At 37.7% G+C, this 14,400-nt stretch overlaps 1 long non-coding RNA gene and 1 other non-coding gene across 3 annotated transcripts; both read left to right on the top strand.

The window, feature by feature from the left end:
• Window positions 1-4,442: 4,442 nt before the first annotated feature.
• Window positions 4,443-4,549, top strand: LOC131238359 (small nucleolar RNA R71). Its single transcript, XR_009167759.1, has one exon. It is a non-coding gene; the product is annotated as a small nucleolar RNA R71 (small nucleolar RNA).
• Window positions 4,550-8,527: 3,978 nt separating this feature from the next.
• On the top strand, window positions 8,528-13,543 carry LOC131237635 (uncharacterized). 2 transcript variants are annotated; one of them, XR_009167349.1, is made up of 4 exons: window positions 8,528-9,002; window positions 12,746-12,893; window positions 13,005-13,100; window positions 13,398-13,543. It is a non-coding gene; the product is annotated as an uncharacterized LOC131237635 (long non-coding RNA). The 2 variants fall into 2 exon arrangements; XR_009167348.1 differs by having other exon boundaries at window positions 12,746-13,100.
• The last annotated feature ends 857 nt before the right edge of the window (window positions 13,544-14,400 follow it).

Raw genomic sequence — 14,400 nt, 5'->3', positions numbered from 1 at the left:
CAAACATTCAAATCTATAAAAGCTCCTGCGTGGTTTAGACTGCAATGCTTCTATGCAATCCAACCCGTCCATCAGATGTCAGATGTCCCCCGCTCCCAAAATCATCAGTGATCCTGGAAATCAACCTAAATCCAAGACTGAATTACACCACCACATAAACAACATAAAGCAAAGGGGGCAAAGGGACGCGCACCGTGGAAACTTTCAGATTGTGTGTGAGACACACCATGACATGTATATCCCAAGCCAGTCATCCCATGAGACCCAGCAAGGAATATCAATTTAGCTGGGCAACACCATGTGAATATATATATATATATATATATATATATATATATATATATATATATATATATATATATATATATATATATATATATATATATCTTTTTTGGTGTGATTTATAATTTTTTCATATGAGGTGGTACACCTAAATTTCCGTTGGACCTGATTTGTTCGGCGGTATATTTAATGAACATGATAATGAATAGGGTTGGCAATGGATCAGGTTCAGGTTGGATCTGGGTCAGCCCAAGCCCAACCCATTTATTACACAGGCCAAGAATTCCGGCCCAAACCCAACTCATGACCCATCACCAATGTGGTCTGATCCCAACCCACTTAAAATTCATCATGCCCAGGCACAACCTAACCCAACCCATTCAATTGTAACCTTTTCTGGCTTGAAAAATCCGTCCCAACCCAGCAAAGACTACTTGGTTTTAAGTATGGAATATGGGGCTAAAGGTATGCACAACCATGCCAAATTAGTAAATACATATAAACATACATCATGTGTTAGTATATATGCATTGATGTGATGGATGCATTTAGACTCGCTGCCAATTAATTTTTTTGGCTTGTAGGGCTGGTCAGGTCATCTGGTGCAACCCATTGATAAGTTACTACATGGGCCAGTTAGGTTGGCCAGGGTTTCGACCCAAGCCAGCCCATATTTACCTTTAAAAGGCCATATTTCTAACCCAAGTCCAACCCAGTATGCTTTAACTTGGCCCAAACCTGCCTCAAAAGCGGGTTAGGCCAATTGACCTAGGGCTCGTTAGCAAGGGAATGCATTCTTTTTTATAAAGGAGGAACCCAGAAGATAGGGTTTATCCCTATTACACCTGACCTCTTGTCATATTGCAATCATCTCTCATTTAAATTTGAATGATGAGAGAGGAAGACACACATACTAGTGGTTGTCCTCAAGTGGGTCCCATTGGCTTATATGCAACATCACCACTCAATCACATTGTGGAAGGGGCTCAACTAAAATCGAAAAGGCTGTTGTTGATATAGAATTTGTCACTCGTTAAAATGGTTATACACACATTAATTAAATGGAGCTCTTACGCCTATCAACATCAACTCCGGATGCTTAACACTGTAAACCTTTTTTTATGCCTACACTCTATAGAGAGATCCTTCAAAAAAGCATCCATGCCAAGCGCAAAGCACCTAACGCACTCTGCCAAGGTACAAGTGCTTGATACTTAGCCTCCTCTTAGCAAGCACCAATTTGAATGATTCTCAAGATAGCATAAATCATCTCTTCTCATTCAATGAGATGCTAACACATGTCCATAACTATATAACAAATATTTGTAAGGAAGTAGCAACAATCCTATGGCCTATAAACACCTCCTAGCGCATCATTTGATGGGTTCTTACTTTGACTCTCTTTAATTTACATTGAAGCTCTTCAAGTGAGCTCGGTGGTTTAAAAACTCCCACTCCTACTAAAGGATCTTGTCACACGATGGACCTCCCATGGGAAGCCTTGATGTCAGGCGTTAAGCTCCCAAGAGATAGGGCTTATATATATATATATATATATATATATATATATATATATATATATATATAGATATATATATATATATATATATATATATATATATATATATAATAGGTAGTAGGGGCATTATATAGTCCGAATGGCATCCTTCGGTAAGCGAAGGTGCCGTAGGGATATGTAAATGTAATCTTTTCCTGATTTTCAGGGGTTATCTCTATCTGATTGTAGCCTGAATACCCGTCAAAGAAACAGTAATAGAAATGACCAGCTAACCTTTCTAAGATCTGATCAATGAAGGGCAAAGGAAAGTGGTCATTCCTCATGACGGTATTTAACTTCCTGTAGTCAATACACATTCTCCAACCAGCAGTAACTCTAATTAGCACGAGTTCGTTGCTAACATTGGATACGATGGTGATTCCGGACTTCTTAGGAACCACCTAAGTTGGACTCACCCATTGACTATCAGATATAGGATATATGATACTCACATACAATAGTTTAAGAAACTCGACCTTAACCACTTCTTTCATGTTTGAATTTAGTCTATGTTGTGATTTTCGAGTGGTCTTCGCATTATCCTCGAGATGAATGCGGCGAGTACAAATCGAAGGGTTAATACCCTTGAGGTCCGCAATCATCCATCCAATGGCTCCCTTATGCTCAATGAGAGTAGATATGAGCATACTCTCCTATTCTTTCTCCAGGTGGGAAGAGATCACCACCAGGTATGCCTCATCTTGACCTAAATGAATATATTTCAAATCAAAGGGCAAAGGTTTTAGGTCAAGCTTTGGTGCCTTGAGGTTAGATGACAGAGGCACTTCTTCAGTTTTGGACAATTCTTCAAATTGTGGCCTCCACCTATTAACTTCAAGGATGGGCACAGTATCAAGCATAACAACCATCTCCCTAATCATGTCATCATCATAATCATGAGAGTGGGTCAGACACGTCTCTAAAGGGTCAGAGGATAAGGTCAAAGGTGTCCTATCTTCCATGAAAGAGTCAATCATGTTAATGTCGTGAAAATTGCTATCATCCTCTAACCGTTTGCCTGTATTGAAAAAGATATTTAGCTCCAATGTCATATTCCTGAAAGACATACTCATAACACCATTCCTGCAATTGGTAATTGTGTTTGAAGTGGCAAAGAATGGGCGATTAAGAATGACGAGAATCTGAGTGCTCATGTTACTGATGGGTTCGGTATCTAGGACAATAAAATCTACACGGTAGTAGAATATGTCAATCTGGACCAACACATCCTCAATTATCTCTCTTGATACACGAACAGAGCAATCAGTAAGTTGTAATGTGGTTAAGGTGGGTTTTAATTCACCTAATTTAAGTGCTTATACACCGAGTAGGAAATCAGATGGACGTTTGCTCCTAAGTAAAGAAGTGCATGCTCAATTCGATAGTTCCTGATTACACATGATATGGTTGGGCTACGAGGATCTTTGAATTTCTGCAGCACATCTTGCTTTAGAATAACACTCACTTTCTCAGTCAAAAAGATTTTTTTTGAATATTTTGTCATCTTTTGGTCGTGCATAAGTCTTTCAGGAATTTGGCATATGAAGGTATTTGTTTTACGACATCAAGTAAAAAAATATTGACATTCACTTGTTTCAACACCTCTAGAATGTCCTGAGAGTTAGAGAGAGGTTTTGGTACAACCAACTGTTGGAAAAATGGAACAATCGACTTCCCTTGAGGTTCCAGTTCTAATTCTTATGGGGCATGGCTAGATCCATCAGTGTTGTCCTCTTCTGGTTCCTTAGGCTTTTCAGCCATAACCGGAATAGTTTTGTCAATGATCTTTCCACTCCTAAGAGTGGTGATAGATTTAGCTTACTCCATCTGATTTGAAGAGCTTGGATCACTTATCTCATATTGTGGCTTGGGATTGGGGAGAGGTTGAGCAGGGAGCATCCCCTTTCCCCCAATCGTTAAGTGTGACTATATCCTTTGAATAGACGACGTAAGTGTTCCTAATGCTGATCTGATATCATGGAACATTTGTACCGAATTTTGATTAAGTAGCTCTTGTTCTCGAATATGTTTTTGAACTAGATCCTTTTGAGGTTTCCCTTGATTTGTAATTTGATTAAAGAAACCTTGAGGAGTAGTAGTTTGTTCATTCCTCTAACTAAAGTTTGGATAATTTCTCCAACTAGGATTGTATGTATTAGAAGTAGGTTCATTGAAAGGTCTTTGGTAATTGTTCACGGCATTGGATTCCTCATTCAGCAACCCTCAGAAGGCAGGTATTGTTGGACAATTTTCAGTTGTGTGAATGTTGTTATCACAAATACCGCAAACAGTTTCATTAACCTTATCCTTTTTAATTTCATGGCCTCGAATTTCCTTATAAGATTAGTCACTTTAGAATTGATATCATCGTCCTCTTTCAGCAGATATATTCCACCCCTCCTTAAATTGAGTCGGCCTATACGTTGTGCTTGATTTTGGGTATGTGTCCCATGATTGTGCGTTTTCATCAAGTCTATCCAAGTAGTCCCACACATCATCAATATTTTTATTCATGAATTCCCCATTGCACATCATCTCAACCAATTGGCGCATGGAAGATGTCAGTCCATCATAGAAAAAGTGTGTAATATGCCACGTTTCAAAACCGTGTTGTGGGCATGAACTGACAAGATCCTTAAACCTTTCCCAACATTGGAAGAATGTTTCATCCTCTTTTTGGGTGAAGTTCATGATTAATTTTCTAAGGGTCTTTATTTTATGATGTGGAAAAAATTTCTTTATGAACTCTTTTTGTATATCATTCCATGTGCCAATAGATCTAGGACGTAATGAATGCAACCACGTCTTAGCTTTCTCTTTCAAAGAAAAGGGAAAGAGTTTCAACTTGAGCGTGTCCTCAGACACATTTGGAAAATATAAAGTGGCTATGATCTCATCAAACTTTTTCAAATGTAAATATGGATTTTTTAACTCAAGCCTATGAAATTTAGGAAGGAGTTGAATTACCCCTGACTTGATATCCATGTGTCCCGTATTTTTAGGAAAAATCATGCATGAGGGTGTGCTCACCCCCGCTGGTTGTAAATAATCTCATACAGTACGAGGCAGGGGTTCTTGATGCACCTCATTCTCATCCTGGACTTCCCCAACCCTAAGTGGAGGTAGTGCTTCAGGTTGATTTGCGGCCATAACCTCAATTAACTCAGGGGATCTCGAGCGGTGTTTAGTCTTGTGATGAATAGTCAACCCCTCAACCAATCCTCCTTCAATCAAGAGATGTCGAGTGTTATCACGTACCCACTTGGGCATGAAATGCTTGTAGCCCTCAATTCAGATTCTAACCTAAACCTAAAAAGGAAGGAAAGAAATAGAAATCTAGGAATAAAGAGAAAAGAGTTGAAAAGAAGTTACCAAATTCGAAGTTCCCAAGTTAAAAATCTGTAAAACAAAACAAAACAAGTTAGTTTCTAATAACAGAAAGTTTAAAGTTAGAAAGTTCCTAAAATAGAAAGTTAACTTCTAAAAACTGAAAATAGAAAGTTTCTAAAAGCTAAGTTAGGAAACTTCTAAAAGCCTAAATCACTACAAGAAAGAGGGTTTTTAGCGACGAAAGTTTTAGCGACAAAACACATTTTCATCGCTTACTTTTAGCGATGAAATAAATTTTCATCGCCTAAAGTGTACTTTTAGCGACGAGACTTTTAGCGACGAAACTTTTCGCAGCTACAAATCATGGATGAGACTTTTAGCTACGAAAATTTTCGTTACTAAAGGCTGCAAACAAATTTTTCAAAAAAAGTAATGGATTACTTTTAGCTACGAAAATTTTCGTAGCTACAAATCGTGTATGAGACGTTTAGCGACGAAAATTTTCATCGCAAAAGGGTGCAAACGATTTTTCAAAAAATCGAATGGATTACTTTTAGCTACGAAACTTTTCGTAGCTAAATATCGTGGATGAGATTTTCAGCGACGAAAAGTTTTGTTGCCAAAGGCTGCAAACGACTTCTTCAAAACATCGAATGGATTACTTTTAGCTACAAAAATTTTGAATAGACTTTTAGCAACGAAAAGTTTCGTCGCCAAAAGCTGCAACAATTTTTTAAAACATTCAAATGGATTACTTTTTGCTACGAAAATTTTCGTAACTAAAAATTGTGGATGAGATTTTTAGCGATGAAAAGTTTCATTGCCAAAAGTTGCAAACAAATTTTCAAAAAATCGAATGGATTACTTTTAGCTAACGCAACTTTTCGTAGCTAAAAATCATGGAATAGACTTTTAGCAACGAAAAGTTTCGTCGCCAAAAGCTGCAAACAATTTTTTAAAACAGTCAAAAGGATTACTTTTTGCTACGAAAATTTTCGTAGCTAAAAATTGTGGATGAGCTTTTTAGCGATGAAAAGTTTCGTTGCCAAAGGTTGCAAACATTTTTTCAAAAAATCGAATGGATTACTTTTAGCTAACGCAACTTTTCGTAGCTAAAACTCATGGAATAGACTTTTGACGACGAAAACTTTCGTCGCTAAAAGCTACAACTAAGTGAAAACGCAACTTTTCGTAGCTAAAACTCATGGAATAGACTTTTGACGACGAAAAATTTCGTCGCTAAAAGCTGCAACTAAGTGAAAACATGATGAGACTTGTAGCGACGAAAATTTTCGTCATTAAAGGCTTTAAACAGATATTACTTTTAGCTACGAAACGTTTCGTAGCTAAAAAACCTGGATGTGACTTTTAGTGACGAACATTTTCGTCGCTAAAGGCTTCCACCAATTTTCCCCACAGCTAAAAACATGGATAAGACTTTTAGCGACGAAAATAGTCGTCACTAAAAAATGTTAATGAAACTTTTACCTACAAAATATTTCATAGGTAAAAGTCTTTTTTAATAAAAAAAAATATTCCATATCAAATTTTCTTATATACACCTATTAGAATATAATTCATCATATTCTTCCTGATATACACCTGTTATATAATATATTTCATCATATTTACATCCATCTAAACCCAAACAACGTAAATTCATCGAGACATAAACTACATTCATCCAAACATAAACTGCATTCATCCAAACACAAACAATCTTATAGGGAAAAAAACAAATTAAAAGAGAGAGAACATATGATTAGTTCTTACTTCTTAACCAAACATTACACTGATTTATGATCCAAACTGTCTAAACAAGGGGCTCTAAATGGATGATTAAAAAGTATCGGCAAAGGTACACATTCAATATGTGTAAGTCCATCAATCAGTATACTTGGATCATTTGATCAGATCATTTTTCAAATTATGACCCATCTAAGGTGGGATCCAACTCTTGGACTGTCCGGGTTCATGTACACATGTATGAATGTAGGGGAGATGGCATGGGTATGAACCGTCATACTCATGCTGAGCTTGTTATATTTCCTAAAATAATTGTTGCATGAACCTAAAAATGAATAAATCTAATTCTCAGGTGGTCCACACAAATGAGATTGACTGCCTACTGTTGAATACTTCTTGGGCCTACAACAGTTTAAATCTAGGTGATATTTGTTTTTTTTTTTTTTTATTCCCTCTATCCGAGCCTATATGACTTTATAAATAGGTTGGATAACAAATAAACATTATGGTGGGTCCTAAGAAAGTTTCAACAGTGTAGTGTGGTCTACTTGAGTGTTCAATTCCTACCACCGTGATTTTCGTACTTGCTCCATCTAAAGTCCTATAAGACTATCTCCTATCGCTCCTCAATTGTTGTGGGACGATGATTTGGATGGTGTGAACTTATATACATGTATAGCATGTGTAATGGATGGTTGCCACACCCTATGAAAACCTTAACCTTGGATATCCATCATTAATATTTCATAGATACTTTTAAAATCCTATTCATTTAATGGCGCACAGTCTTATCAAAGATGAGCAGATTCCATTAGGTATATGTGAATTCTGACTATGATTGTGAGGCTCATATCCTACACAGAGATGTGATCCACAAATCCTACCCATCCATTATGTGTGTGCCACTTGGATGAGGGGTCATACCAAGTTTCAGATGCATCCAAAATTCAGGTGGGGCCCACAAGTGCTTTTATATGTTTTAGGCATGTCTTCACGTGATTTTAGATGGTATGGCCCACCCAAGTTCCGTATATGGTTGGTGGTTGGTGTTCCGTGGGCCCCACCATGATGTATGTGTTTCATCCATGCCGTCCATCTATTTTAAAAAATCATCTTACAATATGAGACCACAAATGAAGTATATCCCAATCTGAAATGGACCACATTATAGGAAACAGTGTTGAATGAGTGTCAACCATTAAAAACATTTTGGGGGCCATAAAAGTTTTGGATCGAGATGATTTTTGTTTTTCCCCTTCATCTAGGCCTGTATGACATAATAAACAGATTGGATGTCAAACAAACAGCACAGTGGGCCTTAGGAGTATTTTAATGATGGATATCCAATCACTATTGTTTTCATGTGGAGTGGTACACCTGAGATTTATGTACCTCTCATTTTTGGAATAAATCCCTAAAATGATATTTAAAAATGGATGAACATAACGGATGAAATACATAAATCATGGTGGGGCCCACGGAGCTTGGACAGGTTGGATTTCAACTTTTGTCCGGTGGGAATCAATCCACGCCCAAAAAGGGCGCGCGCTCAGAATGGAGCCGCGCCCAAAAAACCCCTCTCATCTCCCACTCCCTCTCTCTCTCTAAAAAAAATCCTTTCATCTCCTCCTCCTCCTCCTCCTCCTCCCTCTCTCTATAGCTCCATGCTGGTGGGTACCCAATCCGTGCCCAAAAAGAGCCGTGATTTAAGGTCTCTCCATATCTCTCTCAAGAATATTGTATCCTCTCGAATCAGGTACCACAATCCCTTTTCCTCTCTGAATCTCTCTCCAAAACCCTAATTCGCAAAACCCTATTCTTTCATTTCAGGAAAATCTAAATCTCTCCGTTCTTAAATCCTCTCTCTCTCTCTCTCTCTCTCTCTCTCTCTCTCTCTCCCCTAAACTTATTAATTCTACATTCATTTTTTTAAAAAGCTTTTGTGGGGATTTTCGATCTCTCTGTTGTTGGAAGCTGCAATTCAAGATACCATTCTTCATAAGCTCTTTAATGGCCGAAATGGGGCTGGAAATTGGAAAACCTTTGCCGATCAAGGAGAATTGGAGCACCAATCTCTTTACTTTTGGTAAATTCTCGTTTCGATTTTGTCATTGTCGATTTGATTTTTTTTTTTTAAATTTTATAGTTTATAGTTTGAAGTATGATAATGTAAGTTTGTATGAATTTGTTCTTGCATATTGTTGTATCGCAATCATTTTTTCCTTTTTCTGTTGTTTCAGCAAATTTTGTTGTGTTTGTGTGGAAATCATGAACTGTACTGAGATGTTTGTGGAATTCATTTAGAAAGATAGACGGGATATTGTGGTTTTGATGTAATTCAGTTGTGTAAGAAGTTTGATGCTCTGTCTCAAACATTAATTAAATCTATCTGGAATCTATAAGTGCAAATGATCTCCTACAATCAGTTGTAGTTTAACTTAATGTACAATCCATCTCTGGTGCCAATGTGGAACGTGTGCAGGACATCTATGTTGTTGAAAATGTGGGCCCCACAAGGTCACATGTTAAAAAATCAGGTTGTTCCACTCATAAGATGGGTCACCTTCTTCACAACTAGTTGTCTTCCTAGCATAGGGGTTCTTTAGCATAAGGGTTCTTTCTTGCATTAACTATGGATTTCTGATATCAAGATTCAAGAATAAGGTTCCTGTTTTGTTTTGAAAGAATGCTTTAAATGCGAGCAATCAAAGATGAGGCCTACATGATAGAAAAATCCATATCAATGATCATACCTCTTCAAATATGATTAACAAGTATTGTCCAGCCGTGAATCTCCAATGGAAGTGTATCTTGAAAGTTGAGAGACATGGGAAAAGGTGGGCCCCATGGAAGGATTGCCAATATTAGCTATTGCAATATTTTAATATGAACCATCAATCAAATGTGGGGTTCATATAAACATGCATGTGTGTATGTGAAGGTGCCATTTGTTACTATCTTGTGGTGCATGGAGACTTACATGTTTAAGTACGATAGTGTCCATGGGCAATAGAAGATCATGATCTCAAGGTGAAGGACTCCAAGACCCTTCTCTTTGGTGAGAAACCAGTTACTGTATTTGGATATGTTTCTTTTCTCCCTCGTATTTTCATTTGTTAGTGACTTCAGATTGTTTGGAATATGCATCCCCACCTTCTGCTTGTAAACTAGATTAGTTTGAAATACTAATCTTGACCGGCCTCTATGTAATACTTAGAAAATACTTTGCTGCTCTGAAATGTCTTGATCCACGTGGAAGATGAAATTGTTCTTGGTGTAATTCATTTGGTCTGGAATAGAAACGGCAAATAATGCAACTGACTTGGTGAAAAACTTGAGTTAGTATTGCAAGCGTTGATGCATTTTCCTGTATTTACAAATACATAAAATTAGAGGTATAACTTGCTGGGTCCTGGTTGAATCTTGTTGGTTGTTCAAGTTTTCTAGGTTCTCAGTCCAGAGTTTTTTAAAACCAAGTAAGCCATGTAAGAAGTTACTTCATTTCTATTGCTTACCACTGGCGTATTTCTTGTTGGTTATTATCAAAATTGTTTTCATTTTTCCTAGTAAATTATTTGTCCTGTTTGGCAAATGCCGAAAAATGAGTTCATCTCATTATATTGACACTAATGATGTATTAGAGATCTTGATCTCATTATGTCTTAGGGATCAAGATCTCTGATACATAATTATTGTCAACGAAAATCAGATGAACTCATTTTTAGGCATTTGCCAAGCTGTTAGAATTCCAGATTTTATGAAATAAGGACTCAACTTCTTCAAAGTACCATAGAGTGCTAAAGATGTAGTGGAGGCATTGTTGGGCCTGCCTGGTGTTTGTATGACATCCAACCTGTCCAATAGGTGCATTCCACCATTATGATCATCGTTGTCGTCATCATCTCAAAGCATTATTCCAACTAATTGGGGTTGGCTACACGAATCCTGTTCTATTGTTCCACTCTTTCAAGGACCGTACCCCTATTGTGTTCGTGCAAGCTGAAAATCAGGCCAATCCAGCCATCAGGTGGGCCACACCATAAAAATCAAGGCAAACCACCCAAAATGGTCCAAATTTGTGTGCTCATGAGATGTTTAGATTGGGTTGGTTATTGGTTCACATGGACGTCATGGTGGGATACCCGTTGAACGGGTTAGTCGTCATAGACACACCACCTTTATGAGCACACAAATAATCTAGAACAGTAAATGAACGGCATGGATGAAACACATACATCATGGTGGCGCCCACAGAGCACCAACCACCAGCTATTGGATGGTGTCAGGGGGAGTAGCCAATCCGTTTCCGGTACAAGGTTCCCCACGTGCTGAATCACAGCCCACAATCGATTATTTGATACTCCGGCTGCTTATGGACTTGATATGCACGCAAAATGATTATCGACATGTCATTTATTAACTCGTCCAAAAAACCATCGAATAACTGCTGGTTGGTGAACACTTGTTTGTTGAAATTGGACGGTTGGATTTTATTTTTATTTTTTCATTTTCAGCCGTCCAATAAATTTCCACACATCCAATGGCCAGTTAATCAAATATGCATGATTTTGGTTCACGTAAACTAAGAAGGGAAGCTGATTAGATGTTACCCGTTAACACCGTAGTTGGTGTTTTCTAACTGTGGGACCCACCTTGATGTATGTGATGCATATCCATGCCTCCATCAGTTTTTCCATCTGATTTTATGGTATACTCCTATAAATTAAGCAATCCAAATCTCAAGTGGACCCCACCATAGGAACACCCATCATTAAAAACTCCATAAGGCCCACTGTAATGTTAACTTGCCACCTTGATTTATGTGTTGTATATCCACATCATTGCCAAAATTGAAGCAAATCTAAATCTCAAGTAGACCACGCCATCAGAAATATTGGTCATTGAACACCCACCATTAAAAACTTCCTAACGGCCACAATAGTATTTATTTTTCATCCAACATGTTGGTAAGATCACACAATAGCTCCAAAAAAATAATAATTTAATGGTCGACATTCAACCCTTGATACATGTACTTGAGATTTCGATCGGCTTCTTTTTTAGACCATGTCCTACAACCTACGGGAAAAACTGATGGACGATGTAGATATATAACACATACATCAAGGTGGGTCCCACATTCAGGAAAATACACACTATGGTGTTATTAGGGTAACACCTAATCCACTCCCATATGTAGTGGCCTTTTTATTCCACCTGACTCTATATCCTTCAAAGGGTATTTTTGTGATAGGTTCTAGAGGAATTGGATTATCATATTTGATTTAATTGGAATTGACTTAGGACAAAGTAATAATAGCCATAAAACCATTCATTTTTATTCTACATTTGTTTGAATAAAATTTTTTGCTAATCACATGCATCTAATCAAAATACTTTTCTTATTGAATAAACAAATCAGCTGAAAAACTATAATTATACTTAACAATGAAGTACTCGAAAAAGTACACATATGGCCAAGATTTTTTATTGCAATTGAAAAAGGTAGAAATCCCAATCCTATTAATATAGTAATTGAAGTGGTTGCATGCGCACCAATGGTGTATTAGTTATTGTGGCCTTGATAAATGACGGATAGCTAAGTGTGAAGTGCATAGTTGCTAAAAGCATCAAGTAATAGTAATAGCAAATACACATGTGGCAGTCACCATTTTTCTTCTCCTAGACTGCAAGCAACCTCTATGAGCCTGGCCCCATGGAGAAGGTGGGCCCCATGGAAGGATTGCCAATATTAGCTATTGCAATATTTTAATATGAACCATCAATCAAATGTGGGGTTCATATAAACATGCGTGTGTGTACGTGAAGGTGCCATTTGTTACTATCTTGTGGTGCATGCAGACTTACATGTTTAAGTATGATAGTGTCCATGGGCAATAGAAGATCATGATCTCAAGGTGAAGGACTCCAAGACCCTTCTCTTTGGTGAGAAACCAGTTACTGTATTTGGTGTCAGGTAATTGAACTTCACATCTCGTATATTTTGGAAGCTCTTTTTTAATATTTGAAATGCATATGTGAAAGACAACCAAGGTTGTTGAGATCTCTATTGTTTGGAACGCTGAAGAGATTCAATGGGCTGAGACTGGCGCTGCATTATGCTGTGGAGTGAACTAGAGTGTTACTGAAAAGGACAAGGCTGCTGCCTGCAGCCCATTTGAAGGTTGTCTAATTTCTATTAACTCATTTTTCCTCCGTTCAATATAAAAGAAAATAGATTTTTTAGTTGATATTGATGACTTGTACAGGAGTATGTTTGTTTGTAGTGTTTGATTTGATTGAAATTCACTTGGTGGCCTGATAGCTAGAAGTGGTTTATCATGTTTCATAACTGTTTCATTTGGTGGCAATGCTGGTTTGTGCCATTTTTTTCTCTTTTTTCCTTTTCTGATGTTTCTTTTCCTCAAAATCTATATTGTTGTTTTAGCTTTTCTGAATTGGATATTTTATATGATCATAGGTCTTGTTGCTGAAGACATGTTCCACTGGCAAGCAACAATTATGGGACCAGCAAATAGCCCCTTTGTAGGTGGGCCCCATGGAAGGATTTCCAACTAAATGTACATTTGTGCCATGTGTTCTGCTGTGGGTATAGAATTGCATATCATTACGTGGGCTATGTATTTGGTTACTGGGCCTATCCAAATCTCGATTTCATAGCTCACTGATTAAGATTGAAAATTGGGTTAGGTTGGCATGTGCTGGGACCCCGATCCCAGACCAACTAACCCAACTCAAGTGGACTGAGGGCATTGATAGAGAATTAAATATCCCCACCTTGGAATAATCAGGTTAGGCAAGTGGGATTGGGTTGAGCCTGGCCCAAGTTGAAGCCTTAGCCATGGTTTGGGCTGATGTCAGTAGCTTATGCCTTTCTTTCAGTCACTGCACCTATAATTTTAATAAAAGAAAAATCTATATAAATTAGAGAAACCATCTTCATGCCGAGATCGGACAGTGCCTTAATGAATGCATTGCCATACAAATGAAAGAATTCTGTCACTGAGAGAACCCTGCTATTTGGTTGTAAACTTTTCATCCAGGAGTTGACAGAAACAATGAAAACTGCATGCGTTTATTGTGAGAGATTAAGGTAGTGTATTTTCATTACATCATTGAGTTCTGATTGCTTCCTTTGCCCATGTTTGTGAAAAACATATTTGACTCCAGGTGATCAATTTTAGCACCGGTCGCTTCATTAACAAAGCTCTCTTTGAGAATGAGATCACTGCCATGGACAATGATCATACTGGTCAGCTTATTTTTTATGGTGATGCCCAGGTGTGTGCTTATTCATTCATTTATGCACTCTATTAGTTTGAGAAATCACATCTCAGCATTTGTAGTAACATGAGTGGAATTTACAGGGATGCATATACACTATCAATATGAACTCCCGCACAGGAGCACTATCCAGGACGCACCACAATCGAAGCAGTAGTAAGCACAAGTCTCCAATCACA

This window comes from Magnolia sinica, chromosome 2 (assembly GCF_029962835.1).
Source record: "Magnolia sinica isolate HGM2019 chromosome 2, MsV1, whole genome shotgun sequence".
Taxonomy (NCBI): Eukaryota; Viridiplantae; Streptophyta; class Magnoliopsida; order Magnoliales; family Magnoliaceae; genus Magnolia; species Magnolia sinica.
This window is presented reverse-complemented; position numbering and strand designations above follow the sequence as displayed.